The sequence below is a fragment of the Drosophila persimilis genome, unplaced genomic scaffold, assembly GCF_003286085.1.
Source record: "Drosophila persimilis strain 14011-0111.01,24,50 unplaced genomic scaffold, DperRS2 tig00000766-arrow-arrow-pilon, whole genome shotgun sequence".
NCBI classification, from domain to species: Eukaryota; Metazoa; Arthropoda; class Insecta; order Diptera; family Drosophilidae; genus Drosophila; species Drosophila persimilis.
Genome location: NW_020825350.1, coordinates 17,518 through 34,519, shown reverse-complemented (window position 1 = coordinate 34,519; position 17,002 = coordinate 17,518). Strand labels below are relative to the sequence as shown.

The 17,002-nt window shown below is 38.5% G+C and overlaps 5 pseudogenes; all 5 read left to right on the top strand.

The window, feature by feature from the left end:
* Positions 1-9,493: 9,493 nt before the first annotated feature.
* Positions 9,494-9,612, top strand: LOC6603595 (annotated as a pseudogene).
* A 2,251-nt stretch (positions 9,613-11,863) lies between these two features.
* LOC6603889 lies at positions 11,864-11,982 on the top strand (annotated as a pseudogene).
* Positions 11,983-13,653: 1,671 nt separating this feature from the next.
* Positions 13,654-13,772, top strand: LOC6604407 (annotated as a pseudogene).
* Positions 13,773-14,043: 271 nt separating this feature from the next.
* LOC113566553 lies at positions 14,044-14,162 on the top strand (annotated as a pseudogene).
* Positions 14,163-16,633: 2,471 nt separating this feature from the next.
* LOC6604477 lies at positions 16,634-16,752 on the top strand (annotated as a pseudogene).
* Positions 16,753-17,002: the final 250 nt, after the last annotated feature.

Below are 17,002 nucleotides of genomic sequence, written 5' to 3'. Positions count from 1 at the left end.
CAAAGCCTTCACTACTTGCATCACAATGCAATTCTGTTTCTCGATTTGGATTATACAGAGCTAATACTGGTGACGAAATCAGTTTTTCTCGAAGAGATTCAAAAATTTGTATGCATTTGTCTTGAAGCTCAAACTTAGTTCCAGGTTTTGTAAGTTCTTGTAATGGTTTTGCTATTCTTGAGTAAGCAAGGATGAAACGCCTAAAATAAGAGAATAATCCCAAAACCTTTTGCATTTCATGGCGATCTTTTGGCAATGGCAGATGCTTAATGGTTGCTGTGTGTTCACAGTTTGGGCTTATTCCCTTACCAGAAAGGGTATATCCCAAGAACTCAATACTTTCATAACCAAATTGACATTTACTAACCTTAATTTCTAGTCGATATTCTGCGAGAATTCTTAAAACTCTACCTACTGTTATAAGATGTTCGTTCAACGACTTGGAACCTATAGCGATATCGTCCATATAAACTACTACATTACCTTCGCGAATTAATGGTTGTAAAATGAAATTAATAAATCTCATAAATACTGCTGGTGCATTCATAAGCCCAAAAGGCATTCTTGTGTATTCATATTGTCCGCTAGGTATGACAAATGCTGTATACTGCACCGAACTTTCTGCTACTTTTACTTGGTGATAACTGTGTTTCAAATCTAAAAGTGTAAAAATTGTGTTCCCTTCTAATCTCTCTAAGCAGTCGTCTATTAGTGGCAATGGATATCCATCACGAATGCAAATCTTATTAAGCTGTTTGTAATCTACACACATTCTTTTTTCCCCTGATTTTTTCTTAACTAATACTATTGCAGAGCTGTAAGGCGATTTACTTTCTCTTATGAAGCCTTTTTCAATAGTTCATCTATTTGGGTATCTACTTCTTTCTTCTCCTGATATGAAAGTCTTCTCGGAACAGTGCGTACAGGTTCTTCTGATTTAAGTTTGAGAATCATTTCGTAGTTATGTTGAATTGCTGGAATGTTAGTTAAGTCTGAATAGTTAAGTTTTATCAATTCCATGAATTTACTACGTTCTTTATCAGTTCGCTTTGGGTCGATATTATAGCTGTCCTCTTCTTTTGTTATTTCAATACTATATATATACGGTATATCTAAGTTGGTTCTTTCTAATGATTCACTTGACATATGCTTTTGCTCGTTATCTTTCAATAAAAGGTCAATGTTATTACAATTCAATTGGACACTAATCTTATTCTCATAATTTTCATCCTTCAATAATCCATTATTATTGATATCTGATAACATCATCTCACTGTCTCTATTTGTCAATACTACATTTTCAATTTGGTCACTCTCAATGTTCACTAATACTCTATTTTCATCTAAGTCACTGTTCACTAATACTCTATTTTCATCTAAGTCACTGTTCACTAATACTCTATTTTCATCTAAGTCACTGTTCACTAATACTCTATTTTCATCTAAGTCACTGTTCACTAATACTCTATTTTCATCTAAGTCACTGTTCACTAATACTCTATTTTCAATTTCATTTTCAAAAATTAATTTTATTCCATAATTTTCAAGGAAACTGCGCCCCAGAAGGACATTATACGAAATATAGTTGTTTGGTACAACGAAAAATATAAGTTCTTTTTCAATGTTATGAAAAACTAAATTGACAATTATTTTTCCAAAAATGCTTATTCTCGAACCGTTAACTCCAAAATACTCTGTCGGTCTTAGTACACCATCAAAATTTTCATAAGGTATCGCCGAGCGCTGCATCAAATTAATAGCGCTACCGGTGTCCAAAATGCCAGAAAGAAATTTAATTTGATACCTGCGTTTTATATCAGTGTAAAAATATACCCCTACCTGATTAACAATAGGAACAAAAATATTGTTCTCCTCTCTGTCGTCCATCAGCGGGTTGCTGGCTGTACCCACGGATCGCAGGGCTGACATAGGCTTCTGTTGGCAATCCTTCACCTGGTGCTGCATGGATCCACACTGGAAACACGATCCCTTCTCCCGCTTAGGTGCGGGACACGATGAAGCATAATGGCCATGTGCTGAACAATTATAGCAGCGCACCTGGCTCCGGTCATTTCCGGAAGCGGTCATCCCAGTGCGCCTAAAATTCGTCTGGGTACTCTTCCTCAAAGCCTCGTATTGTCGAGCTAGCTCCTTAAGTTTTCCGATGGTCGACGCTGAATACAATAAGGCGATACTGGAAGATCGATCACGAAAACCATCAATGATGAACTGCACTGTCAATTTCTCTTCGATGTCGGCACGCATAGCAATTTCTTCCATGCGAAGAATATATCCCATTACGGAGTTTTTCTCCGGGTTGAAAAAGGTTTCCTTCAACAGGAGTACCACGTCGGCAGTTGAATTGCTGCGGCCAAAAGTTTTTAGGAAGTTTCCTTTAAACTCGTCGTAAGTCTTTGATTTGTCGACACGCATGAACAAGTCCGCCTCTGTTCCCGCCTTCATCAACATGCGCACACAACGAAGCTTAAAATTGCTGCTTTCGTTCACGCCTCCACAAATCCGTTCAAAATTCAAGACCCATTCAGAGGCTTCATCATTTTCACTGGCAGAAAAAGGGGCAATAAGTTGCTTGACCATTCGGATGTCATCGGTCACATGGTTGTCCATTACCATTAAGGCAGCCAGTTTCTTCTTTTTCTCAGCAACCCTTATTGCGGCGTCAAGTAATTCTTCTTCTTTCATATCGTCGATCTGCTCATTTTCAGACACTTTCTCCTCCGATTCAATATCCGATTTATTCACCAGACTTTCAGAAACTTCGTCCATTCCACCACTTATGGCAAGCTTGCGAAGTTGCCTTAGTCTTGCGCTGGCTGGAAAAATGATCTCCTTCTCCAGCAACCACTCTACAATTTTTTCTTTGTCAATGTTTGCCATGGTTTCCTCAGCCATTTATAAAATGTGGAAAATACTCGTTGTCGGGGATGCCAGTAGACAAATACTTATGTAGGCAGATTCTTTAAAGGGCTACGATGGGGTAGCGACATATCTCCGACGACATATCTCCGCCGATCCACAAACGACATATCTCCGCGCGAAATTATGTCGTTTTAAAGCGACATACCTCCGCGCGGAGATATGTCGTCTCAAAACGTCATAACTCCGCGCGGAGATATGTCGTTTGTGGAACGGCGGAGATATGTCGTTTCAAAACGTCATATCTCCGCGCGGAGATATGTCGTTTGTGACACGGCGGAGATATGTCGTTTCGAAACGACTTAAGTCCGCCAGAAAATAATTAACTAATTTCGCATGTAAAATACACTTATATTTTTTTGACAGCATTTCCTTTTATAACATAATTTTATTGAAATTAAAAAATGTGCAATAGTCCAAATACACAGAAATCATAATAGCAGTTTTCTTAAATTTTTTCGTTCTTAACTTACACAAGTTAATTATAAATAAAAACATTGCGTATGGCCTCTTCGACTTCTTGGTTGCAACTTGGACATTTTGGCTTTATATTTTCATTTTCTTCCAAGTCGTTTTTTGCTTGGTTGTGGGCCACAATTTGATCCCAACATGTACCACAAATGTTTACGTGATTGCACGGGCGCAACAACACAGACTTTGGGTTACATAGGCACACATTGCATGGATTTATTTGAACCAATGACTTATCAGATGACTGACTTGAATGAGAAGCATTCGATGAAAGTGACGATGTGGAAGATTTCATATCAGAAGACATTCCAGTTAAATTGCTTTCATTGTCCACACCTTCAAAGAAGTCCTGCTTTGAAAAGCGGTCAGCTAAGGAAACAGTGCATGTCAGAAATCCCTGTATATCAATTTCACCTCTTTCAAAAAGATCCATTGCGTCCATTATTTTTTTTGAGCGATCCTGAGAACAAAAATAATTAAGCTAACATATTATTTTGAACGAACTTAAAATTTATTCAACTTACACGTAATTTCTTCTTCTGTGTCTGATTTCCATTACCACCATTTTGAAAGAGTAAAGCAAACTCGCGACTTTTTTCATATTCTGCATCAATAAGACATTGAACAAATTTAAAAAAGTGCCCATTTGCTCGAATTTTATTTCCCAAATTCAAATTATAAGCTTCTACTGAGCTCGTGGTTCTAGTTGACCTCTTAAACACGGATATGCTTTTGGTCCCTCCTATAAAATTAGGGTTAAAAATTAATAAGTAAAATACAACTCAATTATTAAACAATAAATAAAATATACCTTTTTAAGCCACTGTCTATTAAAATATTTTAAAAATGGAGAAAACAGCTTCTTATTCAAGTTTATTGCATCGCCTTTTAGAAGGTTAAATGCTTCGACAATTTTGCTTTCTGGTAAAAGCGGCAAGTGCAAAAATTTCATAAATAGCATGTAAGCTTTCTTATTGCATTTCAGCGTATTTTCAAAACCACTCGATTGCTTGGCATTTTTCTTGCATGCTTGAGTAAAATGAAACCAACAGGCGTAACAATTCATGTTGGGATGCAGACCTTTTAACGCGTTACGCATTGCCTTTTCGTAATCTGTTATAAAGGATGCTCCTTTAAGGCAGCAAATGTTCGAGTCTATAAATGTGAATAAGTGCTGATAACACAGCTCCGTTTTGCGAGTCATCAAAACAAAAACAAAAGGGGTTATCTAATTAAAAAAAATTTTTGATTAGAGTTAGTAAATAAAGTGTAGCATAAGAAGAAATTTACCTTCTGCAAATATTTAATATAAATTATTAAAAGTTGCTTAAAATCTCCAAAAGGGCACACTTTAAATGTAGCATCAATTAAATAATGCCTATTATGCTCCGGAATGTTGGCTTGCATCAAGGTGATTACCTTGTCTGATGAAAATATGCAATAAGCAAACGAGCTCGATGCGTACACTTTTTTATAGAACTGATTTGCAGTATTTCCCTTGGTTATTCCAAAACGGTTCATAATATTTTCGTCTTGAAAAGCTTCCAGAACATTCTCTGCAGAAGATGGAGACTTTGGCAAGAAAGGCTGTCTTTTTCTTTGCAAAGTGCGTTTGACAGAGTCATAATTTATTTCAATCTCCGCTTCACCTCTTGTTTTCCTAATTAATTGAATAGAAAAATAATACATCAGTCTGTGTGCATTTCTTGTCTGCTCGCATGCACATACATACATGTACACCTACATATGTACATATGTATGTACATCAGGGGACGGCACGGCCAATGCTCGCAGACGGACTTCGAAACTAGCATTTACCGGTCAAAAACCGAGCGACGACCAAAGTCTCGCAAACGGACTTGAAGCAAGAAACACCGGATCACGTAATAGAACATGAACGATCATGTCAAACTGCGACCCGGCACAACGCGTTTGTAACAGTGGTCGGCAGCAACACAATAATACTTTTTGTTTTAGTTTGACTTCTGTCAACGCACACAAACGCAATGTAATGTGTGCGTGCCGACCGCTGAAGTATATATGTACATATAGTGCCTCACAGCTTAAATGAACCAGAGCACTTTTCAAACTTCAAACCCCTGTAAAAATCAATTGAGCAGTCCTATAACAAAAATTTTAATACAATTCTGTTAAGATTTTACTTATCTTACCAACCAAAAAAAAGAGTTCGATATTCTTCTCCGTTACCCCGCAAAAAGGAAAAAAACAAAATGCGCACTAGAAAACACCTTCTCTTTGAACAAAATAAGCTGTGGGGTGGAAAAAGGCAGTATTTTTGTTATTTATTATTTAAAACGTCTTAGAAAAATGTTAAAAAATATAAGAAGTTCGTTTTGTTTGTCATTTGATTTTCATTGGTAAGTTTGATGGTTTAGAAGTTATGAAAATTTTAAATTTTTAACGTGCTTTGGTTCATTTAAGCTGTGAGCCACTGTACAAACATATGTAGCAAGGCAGTATGTATTATTAAAATTTCAATTAATATATTAACTTACTCAGCAAGAACATCATTGAATACTTTTTTGGTGTCGAAATTGCTATTATTTTCGCACTTCAGTTTTATTTCACTAAGAGCACTGATTTTTTTCATTTCATCACTCTGAGGGCCATGGCTATGCACAACATATTCAGGATTTGAGTAAACTCTAGATTTGTCTGAACTTAAATAAACTCTGGCTTTACAGAATTTAACTCGGCACACATATGTGGTTTCGCCTAGCTTTAATTGTTTGTTTTTTACATAAATTTGTTGCTCGAATAATGAAAACAACAGTAACGAGCAGCCCGCTCGGCTTCCTTCTCTGAATTCAAATTTAATATTTTCGTAGTCCATTCTTACTGTCTGAGCAACCGAATCGGAATGAATGCAGCAGAATAATGCGGCATATTTTTGGCGCGCGCCTCGCACGCTTTGCCTATTGCACAGAAAAAAATATTCTATAACATTATATTCTATGCACATGTTTAAAAACAATAAATTATCTACATATTACATATTAAATAATACGTTTATATTACATTAAATACAACACGGCATTCTTTAACAATTTTTGTTTAATGAAATTAACTTCCTAATAAAAACGCTGTTCATAAATTATGCAGTAGCTATATTTGCTCAATTAAGACAATATTTTTTACGGTGCATTTACAGTTAGGTAACCAGCTAAAGATAAACAGTATGTGCGAGAGGGACAGAAAATCAGTCAGAACATGTCGTTGGGCGCTGTGTAGCCACTGCAAATTTATTTGTTCCTTTTGTTTTCTTTTTTTTGTTTTTTTTTGTATTTTTTGATGGTGTATCGGCATAATTTGCTCAAAATCGCTGCGCGGAGATATGTCGCTTCTAAGCGTCATAGCTCCGCGCGGAGATATGTCGTTTGTGACACGGCGGAGATATGTCGTTTCAAAACGTCATATCTCCGCGCGGAGATATGTCGTTTGTAACACGGCGGAGATATGTCGTTTCAAAACGTCATATCTCCGAGCGGAGATATGACGCTTTCAAACGACATAAGTCCGCCAGAAAAAAAGCGACATAATTCCGCCGGCAAAATGTGCTGGGCGGAGATATGTCGTCGGAGATATGACGCTATGCCGCTACGATCCCACTTCTGAAGTTATTGGCGCAGAAAATCCACGGATGTTTTATACTTTTTAAGATTATTGTTTCGCTTTATTTTCTCCAACCTCTCCGTCTTGTCGATCAGCCAAAAGTGCCCTGAACCCAGCTCCGATCTCTAGTTCTCCGCATAGTTCTCGCATAGTTCTAGTTCGCAGAACTAGAACTATCGGATGATTATTCATATCGATACTTATTTCGTACAACGTTAATAGTAAATACAATTGTAGATTAACACTAATAATTATAAGCTAGCAGCAAGGTAAATACAAATGTAGGGTTATAATACTAAAACAACCTAACAATTACTATTGTTCGAAGGGGAACGGCATTTGGTTTTCTTTTTCTAAATAAATGCATAAATACAGGCACCACATATCACATCCAATCCCTGCCAGCAGATCCTAGTCTAGTCGTTTGAACTAAAAACACATCCTATTGTTAGTTTTGGTCAGTCGAAGGCAGAACACAAAGGAAACCAACGTTCAGCTCCCAGACTTTCGCCAACGACCATGCCAGTGGACCAAAACTTCGTAAAAGATATCGCAAACGAGAGCTAAGCGAAACTCAGCCGTGTAAAACTATCGAATTGAGATCCGAAAACGATAAGAAAATGAATCACTAGTCGCTCAGTTTGTGGCAGTGAAAGTTTAATTTTCGGTAGCTCAAAAACGGATCTTTTGCGAGCCTTTTATGATATCTTTTGCGAGACTTTTGCGAGCCGCTTATGATATATTTTGCGAGACTTTTGCGAGCCGTTTATGATATCTTTTGCGAGCCTTTTGCAATATCGTTTGCGAGCCTTTTGCAATATCGTTTGCGAGCCCTTTATGATATCTTTTGCGAGCCGAAAGTAATATGAAAAGGGACGCACAATTTTTTTTTTGCTTTTTATAATTTTTAATTTTATTTTAATTAATTTTAATTTTTAATTTTGGTGGTACATAAATAGATTAAAAAATTATATTAGTGAATTAAATTTAATTTGTTTTTTCTCCTTCGACACTCTGTCCTGGGCGTACTGGAAAAATTTTTGCGTGATTCGGTCGAAATCGGCGTCTTCTAACGAAAATCTTTCCTTAAATCCCGCTGTAAACAAATAATCATGTTTATTATATTACAATATACATATTAATTTGAAAATAATACTTACTACGGATGGCTAGAGTAACCCGCAAGCCCCTAATGCACTTTTTCTCCTCTGTGCCCCGCCAAGAGCACTGTCGTGCGACCTCGTCGGACACAATTGAACGCCAAGAACTCCGAATCCATTTGTCGAATGCTTTCTCGCCCGACATCATTAACTCTGCGATCTGTACAGAATTATTTTTGAATATATTTTTAGCTCGTGAGTTTCACGCAAAACACTTACCACATTTTTGAAGAAACTTTCTTCCTGCAAGTTATGCTCGAAATGATCCAATTCTTCTATGGTTGTGAGCGGTTGGCAAGGCAGAACTACTTTGGGTTTGCGGATCTCACCACAAACCTTCGCCTTAATGGAGCCAATTTCGGAACGAAGAGCCACCATTTCCGCTGTGTTTCGGTCCAGTTTATTAATCATGATGTCCATTTTTTTGTCCAGGTTATTTATTCCGTCGAGTTTATTAAGCATAAGGTCCATTTTTTTGTCAATAATATTAATGTTCGATGTACTTTTATTGATATGCTTCGATTCGCATATATATTTCCTGCTTTTACGCTTAAATGGCATTTTTTATTAATATTAGTACTCCCCAGTTCCAGTGAAAATTGTTATATTCGTTGACGCAGGTGGCCTGATGCACAAGAAGATGGCTAGAAAAAAAATATATACACAGAATGTGTAGATTGTTGTCTTTTTGGGGTCTTATACTGCTCCCAAACTCAAATTTTGTGCACTATACTATACTATTAAATAAATAATAATTTACTTACCGATTTTTCCTTTTTTTCACTATTTTTATGATTTAACTCCCCGTTTACGTCCTTCTGCTGCGGTTTTTAATCACAAAATAACACAAAACGAAAAAACGGCGGCGTTGTGCCGGGCCGCAGTTTGACATGTTCGTTCATGTTCTATTACGTGATCCGGCGTTTCTTGCGTATTGTGCCCGTTTTTAAGTCCGTTTGTGATAGTTTTGCGAGACTTTGGTCGTCGCACGGTTTTCGTCCGGTAAATGCTCTTTTCTGAGTCCGTCTGCGAGCATTTTGTGAGACTTCACCCGTACCTAGCTATTTTTTCCGTTATGTTTCACTTTTCTGTCCATTTTTCACCCGTTTTTAAGTCCGTTTGTGATAGTTTTGCGAGATATTATCGTCACTCGGTTTTTGTCCGGTAAATGCTCTTTTCTAAGTCCGTCTGCGAGCATTTTGCGAGACTTCACTCATCGCTCCCGGATTTTTATCATTTCTAAGTGCGTTTCCGGACATTTTATGATAGTTCCGTTTTACTATCGCTTTTTGGTCCACTGGGATACTACGCTGAATACATCGGTTCTCGTCCGATCACCGAAATTAAGCAGCGTCGGGCGCGGTTAGTACGTAGATGGGGGACCGCTTGGGAACACCGCGTGTTGTTGGCTTCGTCACCAACTTTTTGCCTTTTGCCGTATTTTCGTTTCGTTTTTAATTTTTCTTTTTTCGTTTTTATTTTCCTTGAATTTTTTTTTGGCCAAGGGACATGGATAATTTAAATTTATATTACTATTGTTCGAAGGGGAACGGCATTTGGTTTTCTTTTTCTAAATAAATGCATAAATACAGGCACCACATATCACATCCAATCCCTGCCAGCAGATCCTAGTCTAGTCGTTTGAACTAAAAACACATCCTATTGTTAGTTTTGGTCAGTCGAAGGCAGAACACAAAGGAAACCAACGTTCAGCTCCCAGACTTTCGCCAACGACCATGCCAGTGGACCAAAACTTCGTAAAAGATATCGCAAACGAGAGCTAAGCGAAACTCAGCCGTGTAAAACTATCGAATTGAGATCCGAAAACGATAAGAAAATGAATCACTAGTCGATCAGTTTGTGGCAGTGAAAGTTTAATTTTCGGTAGCTCAAAAACGGATCTTTTGCGAGCCTTTTATGATATCTTTTGCGAGCCGCTTATGATATATTTTGCGAGACTTTTGCGAGCCGTTTATGATATCTTTTGCGAGCCTTTTGCAATATCGTTTGCGAGCCCTTTATGATATCTTTTGCGAGCCGAAAGTAATATGAAAAGGGACGCACAATTTTTTTTTTGCTTTTTATAATTTTTAGTTTTATTTTAATTAATTTTAATTTTTAATTTTGGTGGTACATAAATAGATTAAAAAATTATATTAGTGAATTAAATTTAATTTTTTTTTCTCCTTCGACACTCTGTCCGGGGCGTACTGGAAAAATTTTTGCGTGATTCTTTCGAAATCGGCGTCTTCTAACGAAAATCTTTCCTTAAATCCCGCTGTAAACAAATAATCATGTTTATTATATTACAATATACATATTAATTTGAAAATAATACTTACTACGGATGGCTAGAGTAACCCGCAAGCCCCTAATGCACTTTTTCTCCTCTGTGCCCCGCCAAGAGCACTGTCGTGCGACCTCGTCGGACACAATTGAACGCCAAGAACTCCGAATCCATTTGTCGAATGCTTTCTCGCCCGACATCATTAACTCTGCGATCTGTACAGAATTATTTTTGAATATATTTTTAGCTCGTGAGTTTCACGCAAAACACTTACCACATTTTTGAAGAAACTTTCTTCCTGCAAGTTATGCTCGAAATGATCCAATTCTTCTATGGTTGTGAGCGGTTGGCAAGGCAGAACTACTTTGGGTTTGCGGATCTCACCACAAACCTTCGCCTTAATGGAGCCAATTTCGGAACGAAGAGCCACCATTTCCGCTGTGTTTCGGTCCAGTTTATTAATCATGATGTCCATTTTTTTGTCCAGGTTATTTATTCCGTCGAGTTTATTAAGCATAAGGTTCATTTTTTTGTCAATAATGTTAATGTTCGATGTACTTTTATTGATATGCTTCGATTCGCATATATATTTCCTGCTTTTACGCTTAAATGGCATTTTTTATTAATATTAGTACTCCCCTGTGTATAAAAAAAATAGTGCGCAAAGTCAGTTCCAGCGAAAATTGTTATATTCGTTGACGCAGGTGGCCTGATGCACAAGAAGATGGCTAGAAAAAAATATATACACAGAATGTGTAGATTGTTGTCTTTTTGGGGTCTTATACTGCTCCCAAACTCAAATTTTGTGCACTATACTATACTATTAAATAAATAATAATTTACTTACCGATTTTTCCTTTTTTTCACTATTTTTATGATTTAACTCCCCGTTTACGTCCTTCTGCTGCGGTTTTTAATCACAAAATAACACAAAACGAAAAAACGGCGGCGTTGTGCCGGGCCGCAGTTTGACATGTTCGTTCATGTTCTATTACGTGATCCGGCGTTTCTTGCGTATTGTGCCCGTTTTTAAGTCCGTTTGTGATAGTTTTGCGAGACTTTGGTCGTCGCACGGTTTTCGTCCGGTAAATGCTCTTTTCTGAGTCCGTCTGCGAGCATTTTGTGAGACTTAACCCGTACCTAGCTATTTTTTCCGTTATGTTTCACTTTTCTGTCCATTTTTCACTCGTTTTTAAGTCCGTTTGTGATAGTTTTGCGAGACTTTATCGTCACTCGGTTTTTGTCCGCTAAATGCTCTTTTCTAAGTCCGTCTGCGAGCATTTTGCGAGACTTCACTCATCGCTCCCGGATTTTTATCATTTCTAAGTGCGTTTCCGGACATTTTATGATAGTTCCGTTTTACTATCGCTTTTTGGTCCACTGGGATACTACGCTGAATACATCGGTTCTCGTCCGATCACCGAAATTAAGCAGCGTCGGGCGCGGTTAGTACTTAGATGGGGGACCGCTTGGGAACACCGCGTGTTGTTGGCTTCGTCACCAACTTTTTGCCTTTTGCCGTATTTTCGTTTCGTTTTTCATTTTTATACCCGATACTCAAAATGAGTATTGGGGTATATTAGATTTGTGGTAAAAGTGGATGTGTGTAACGTCCAGAAGGAATCGTTTCCGACCCCATAAAGTATATATATTCTTGATCAGCATCAATAGCCGAGTCGATTGAGCCATGTCTGTCTGTCCGTCTGTCCGTCCGTCCGTCTGTCCGTCCCCTTCAGCGCCTAATGCTCAAAGACTATAAGAGCTAGAGCAACGATGTTTTGGATCCAGACTTCTGTGATATGTCACTGCTACAAAAATATTTCAAAACTTTGCCCCGCCCACTTCCGCCCCCACAAAGGGCGAAAATCTGTGGCATCCACAATTTTAAAGATACGAGAAAACAAAAAACGCAGAATCGTAGAGAATGACCATATCTTTTAGACTGCAGAATCTGAATTGGATCGTATTACTATTATAGCCAGCATCAAGAAAACAATTTCATTTTTTCTCGCCCTGTCTCTCTCTAACACACAGGTAGCATAGGCGGCTTTGCTTAGAGTAAAACATTAGCGCCTAGATCTCAGAGACTATAAAAGCTAGAGCAACCAAATTTGGTATCCACACTCCTAATATATCAGACCGAGACGAGTTTGTTTCAAAATTTCGCCACACCCCCTTCCGCCCCCGCAAAGGATGCAAATCTGGGGATATTCACAAATCTCAAAGACTATTAACGCTAGAGTAACGAAATTTGGAATCCGCACTTCTCTTAGATCCACTATAAAACGTGTATCTCAAAATTTCGCCCCACCCCCTTCCGCCCACGCAAAAGACGAAAATCTGTTGCATCCACAATATTGCAGATTCGAGAAAACTAAAAACGCAGAATCATAGATAATGACCATATCTATTAGATTGCTGAATCTGGATCAGATCAGATCATTTTTATAGCCAAAAGGAACAAATCAATTTGCAGTGGCTACGCAGCGCCCGACGTCACGCTCAGACTGATTTTCTGTCTCTCTCGCACGCACTCTTTGTCGTGTCGTTTAATATTAGCGGCGTCTGCCGGAGGAAAGCCATACTGACTTAGTATCGGGTATAACTGTAGAGTTGCGGTGTCCGCAGCAACTCACAACGTTCCCCCTCGTTTTCACTATTTTTATGATTTAACTCCCCGTTTACGTCCTTCTGCTGCGGTTTTTAATCACAAAATAACACAAAACGAAAAAACGGCGGCGTTGTGCCGGGCCGCAGTTTGACATGTTCGTTCATGTTCTATTACGTGATCCGGCGTTTCTTGCGTATTGTGCCCGTTTTTAAGTCCGTTTGTGATAGTTTTGCGAGACTTTGGTCGTCGCACGGTTTTCGTCCGGTAAATGCTCTTTTCTGAGTCCGTCTGCGAGCATTTTGTGAGACTTCACCCGTACCTAGCTATTTTTTCCGTTATGTTTCACTTTTCTGTCCATTTTTCACCCGTTTTTAAGTCCGTTTGTGATAGTTTTGCGAGACTTTATCGTCACTCGGTTTTTGTCCGCTAAATGCTCTTTTCTAAGTCCGTCTGCGAGCATTTTGCGAGACTTCACTCATCGCTCCCGGATTTTTATCATTTCTAAGTGCGTTTCCGGACATTTTATGATAGTTCCGTTTTACTATCGCTTTTTGGTCCACTGGGATACTACGCTGAATACATCGGTTCTCGTCCGATCACCGAAATTAAGCAGCGTCGGGCGCGGTTAGTACTTAGATGGGGGACCGCTTGGGAACACCGCGTGTTGTTGGCTTCGTCACCAACTTTTTGCCTTTTGCCTTGAATTATATTTTGGCCAAGGGTCATGGATGCAATTAAAATTTATATTACTATTGTTCGAAGGGGAACGGCATTTGGTTTTCTTTTTCTAAATAAATGCATAAATACAGGCACCCCATACCACATCCAATCCCTGCCAGCAGATCCTAGTCTAGTCGTTTGAACTAAAAACACATGCTATTGTTAGTTTTGGTCAGTCGAAAGCAGAACACAAAGGAAAACCAACGTTCAGCTCCCAGGCTTTCGCCAGCGACCATACTACGCTGAATACATCGGTTCTCGTCCGATCACCGAAATTAAGCAGCGTCGGGCGCGGTTAGTACTTAGATGGGGGACCGCTTGGGAACACCGCGTGTTGTTGGGTTCGTCACCAACTTTTTGCCTTTTGCCGTATTTTCGTTTCGTTTTTCACTTTTCTTTTTTCGTTTTTATTTTCCTTGAATTATATTTTGGCAAAGGGACATGGATACTATTAAAATTTATATTACTATTGTTCGAAAGGGAACGGCATTTGGTTTTCTCTTTCTAAATAAATGCATAAATACAGGCACTCCATACCACATCCAATCCCTGCCAGCAGATCCTAGTCTAGTCGTTTGAACTAAAAACCCATCCTATTGTTAGTTTTGGTCAGTCGAAGGCAGAACACAAAGGAAACCAACGTTCAGCTCCCAGGCTTTCGCCAACGACCATACTACGCTGAATACATCGGTTCTCGTCCGATTTTCTCTTTCTAAATAAATGCATAAATACAGGCACCCCATACCACATCCAATCCCTGCCAGCAGATCCTAGTCTAGTCGTTTGAACTAAAAACACATCCTATTGTTAGTTTTGGTCAGTCGAAAGCAGAACACAAAGGAAACCAACGTTCAGCTCCCAGGCTTTCGCCAACGACCATGCCAGTGGACCAAAACTTCGTAAAAGATATCGCAAACGAGAGCTAAGCGAAACTCAGCCGTGTAAAACTATCGAATTGAGATCCGAAAACGATAAGAAAATGAATCACTAGTCGCTCAGTTTGTGGCAGTGAAAGTTTAATTTTCGGTAGCTCAAAAACTGATCTTTTGCGAGCCTTTTATGATATCTTTTGCGAGACTTTTGCGAGCCGCTTATGATATTTTTTGCGAGACTTTTGCGAGCCGTTTATGATATCTTTTGCGAGCCTTTTGCAATATCGTTTGCGAGCCCTTTATGATATCTTTTGCGAGCCGAAAGTAATATGAAAAGGGACGCAAAATTTTTTTTTGTTTTTTATAATTTTTAATTTTCTTTTAATTAATTTTAATTTTTAATTTTGGTGGTACATAAATAGATTAAAAAATTATATTAGTGAATTAAATTTAATTTTTTTTTCTCCTTCGACACTCTGTCCGGGGCGTACTGGAAAAATTTTTGCGTGATTCTTTCGAAATCGGCGTCTTCTAACGAAAATCTTTCCTTAAATCCCGCTGTAAACAAATAATCATGTTTATTATATTACAATATACATATTAATTTGAAAATAATACTTACTACGGATGGCTAGAGTAACCCGCAAGCCCCTAATGCACTTTTTCTCCTCTGTGCCCCGCCAAGAGCACTGTCGTGCGACCTCGTCGGACACAATTGAACGCCAAGAACTCCGAATCCATTTGTCGAATGCTTTCTCGCCCGACATCATTAACTCTGCGATCTGTACAGAATTATTTTTGAATATATTTTTAGCTCGTGAGTTTCACGCAAAACACTTACCACATTTTTGAAGAAACTTTCTTCCTGCAAGTTATGCTCGAAATGATCCAATTCTTCTATGGTTGTGAGCGGTTGGCAAGGCAGAACTACTTTGGGTTTGCGGATCTCACCACAAACCTTCGCCTTAATGGAGCCAATTTCGGAACGAAGAGCCACCATTTCCGCTGTGTTTCGGTCCAGTTTATTAATCATGATGTCCATTTTTTTGTCCAGGTTATTTATTCCGTCGAGTTTATTAAGCATAAGGTTCATTTTTTTGTCAATAATATTAATGTTCGATGTACTTTTATTGATATGCTTCGATTCGCATATATATTTCCTGCTTTTACGCTTAAATGGCATTTTTTATTAATATTAGTACTCCCCTGTGTATAAAAAAAATGGTGCGCAAAGTCAGTTCCAGCGAAAATTGTTATATTCGTTGACGCAGGTGGCCTGATGCACAAGAAGATGGCTAGAAAAAAATATATACACAGAATGTGTAGATTGTTGTCTCTTTGGGGTGTTATACTGCTCCCAAACTCAAATTTTGTGCACTATACTATACTATTAAATAAATAATAATTTACTTACCGATTTTTCCTTTTTTTCACTATTTTTATGATTTAACTCCCCGTTTACGTCCTTCTGCTGCGGTTTTTAATCACAAAATAACACAAAACGAAAAAACGGCGGCGTTGTGCCGGGCCGCAGTTTGACATGTTCGTTCATGTTCTATTACGTGATCCGGCGTTTCTTGCGTATTGTGCCCGTTTTTAAGTCCGTTTGTGATAGTTTTGCGAGACTTTGGTCGTCGCACGGTTTTCGTCCGGTAAATGCTCTTTTCTGAGTCCGTCTGCGAGCATTTTGTGAGACTTCACCCGTACCTAGCTATTTTTTCCGTTATGTTTCACTTTTCTGTCCATTTTTCACCCGTTTTTAAGTCCGTTTGTGATAGTTTTGCGAGACTTTATCGTCACTCGGTTTTTGTCCGCTAAATGCTCTTTTCTAAGTCCGTCTGCGAGCATTTTGCGAGACTTCACTCATCGCTCCCGGATTTTTATCATTTCTAAGTGCGTTTCCGGACATTTTATGATAGTTCCGTTTTACTATCGCTTTTTGGTCCACTGGGATACTACGCTGAATACATCGGTTCTCGTCCGATCACCGAAATTAAGCAGCGTCGGGCGCGGTTAGTACGTAGATGGGGGACCGCTTGGGAACACCGCGTGTTGTTGGCTTCGTCACCAACTTTTTGACTTTTGCCGTAATTTCGTTTCGTTTTTAATTTTTCTTTTTTCGTTTTTATTTTCCTTGAATTATATTTTGCCCAAGGGTCATGGATACAATTAAAATTTGTATTACTATTGTTCATAGGGGAACGGCATTTGGTTTTCCTTTTCTAAATAAATGCATAAATACAGGCACCCCATACCACATCCAATCCCTGCCAGCAGATCCTAGTCTAGTCGTTTGAACTAAAAACACATG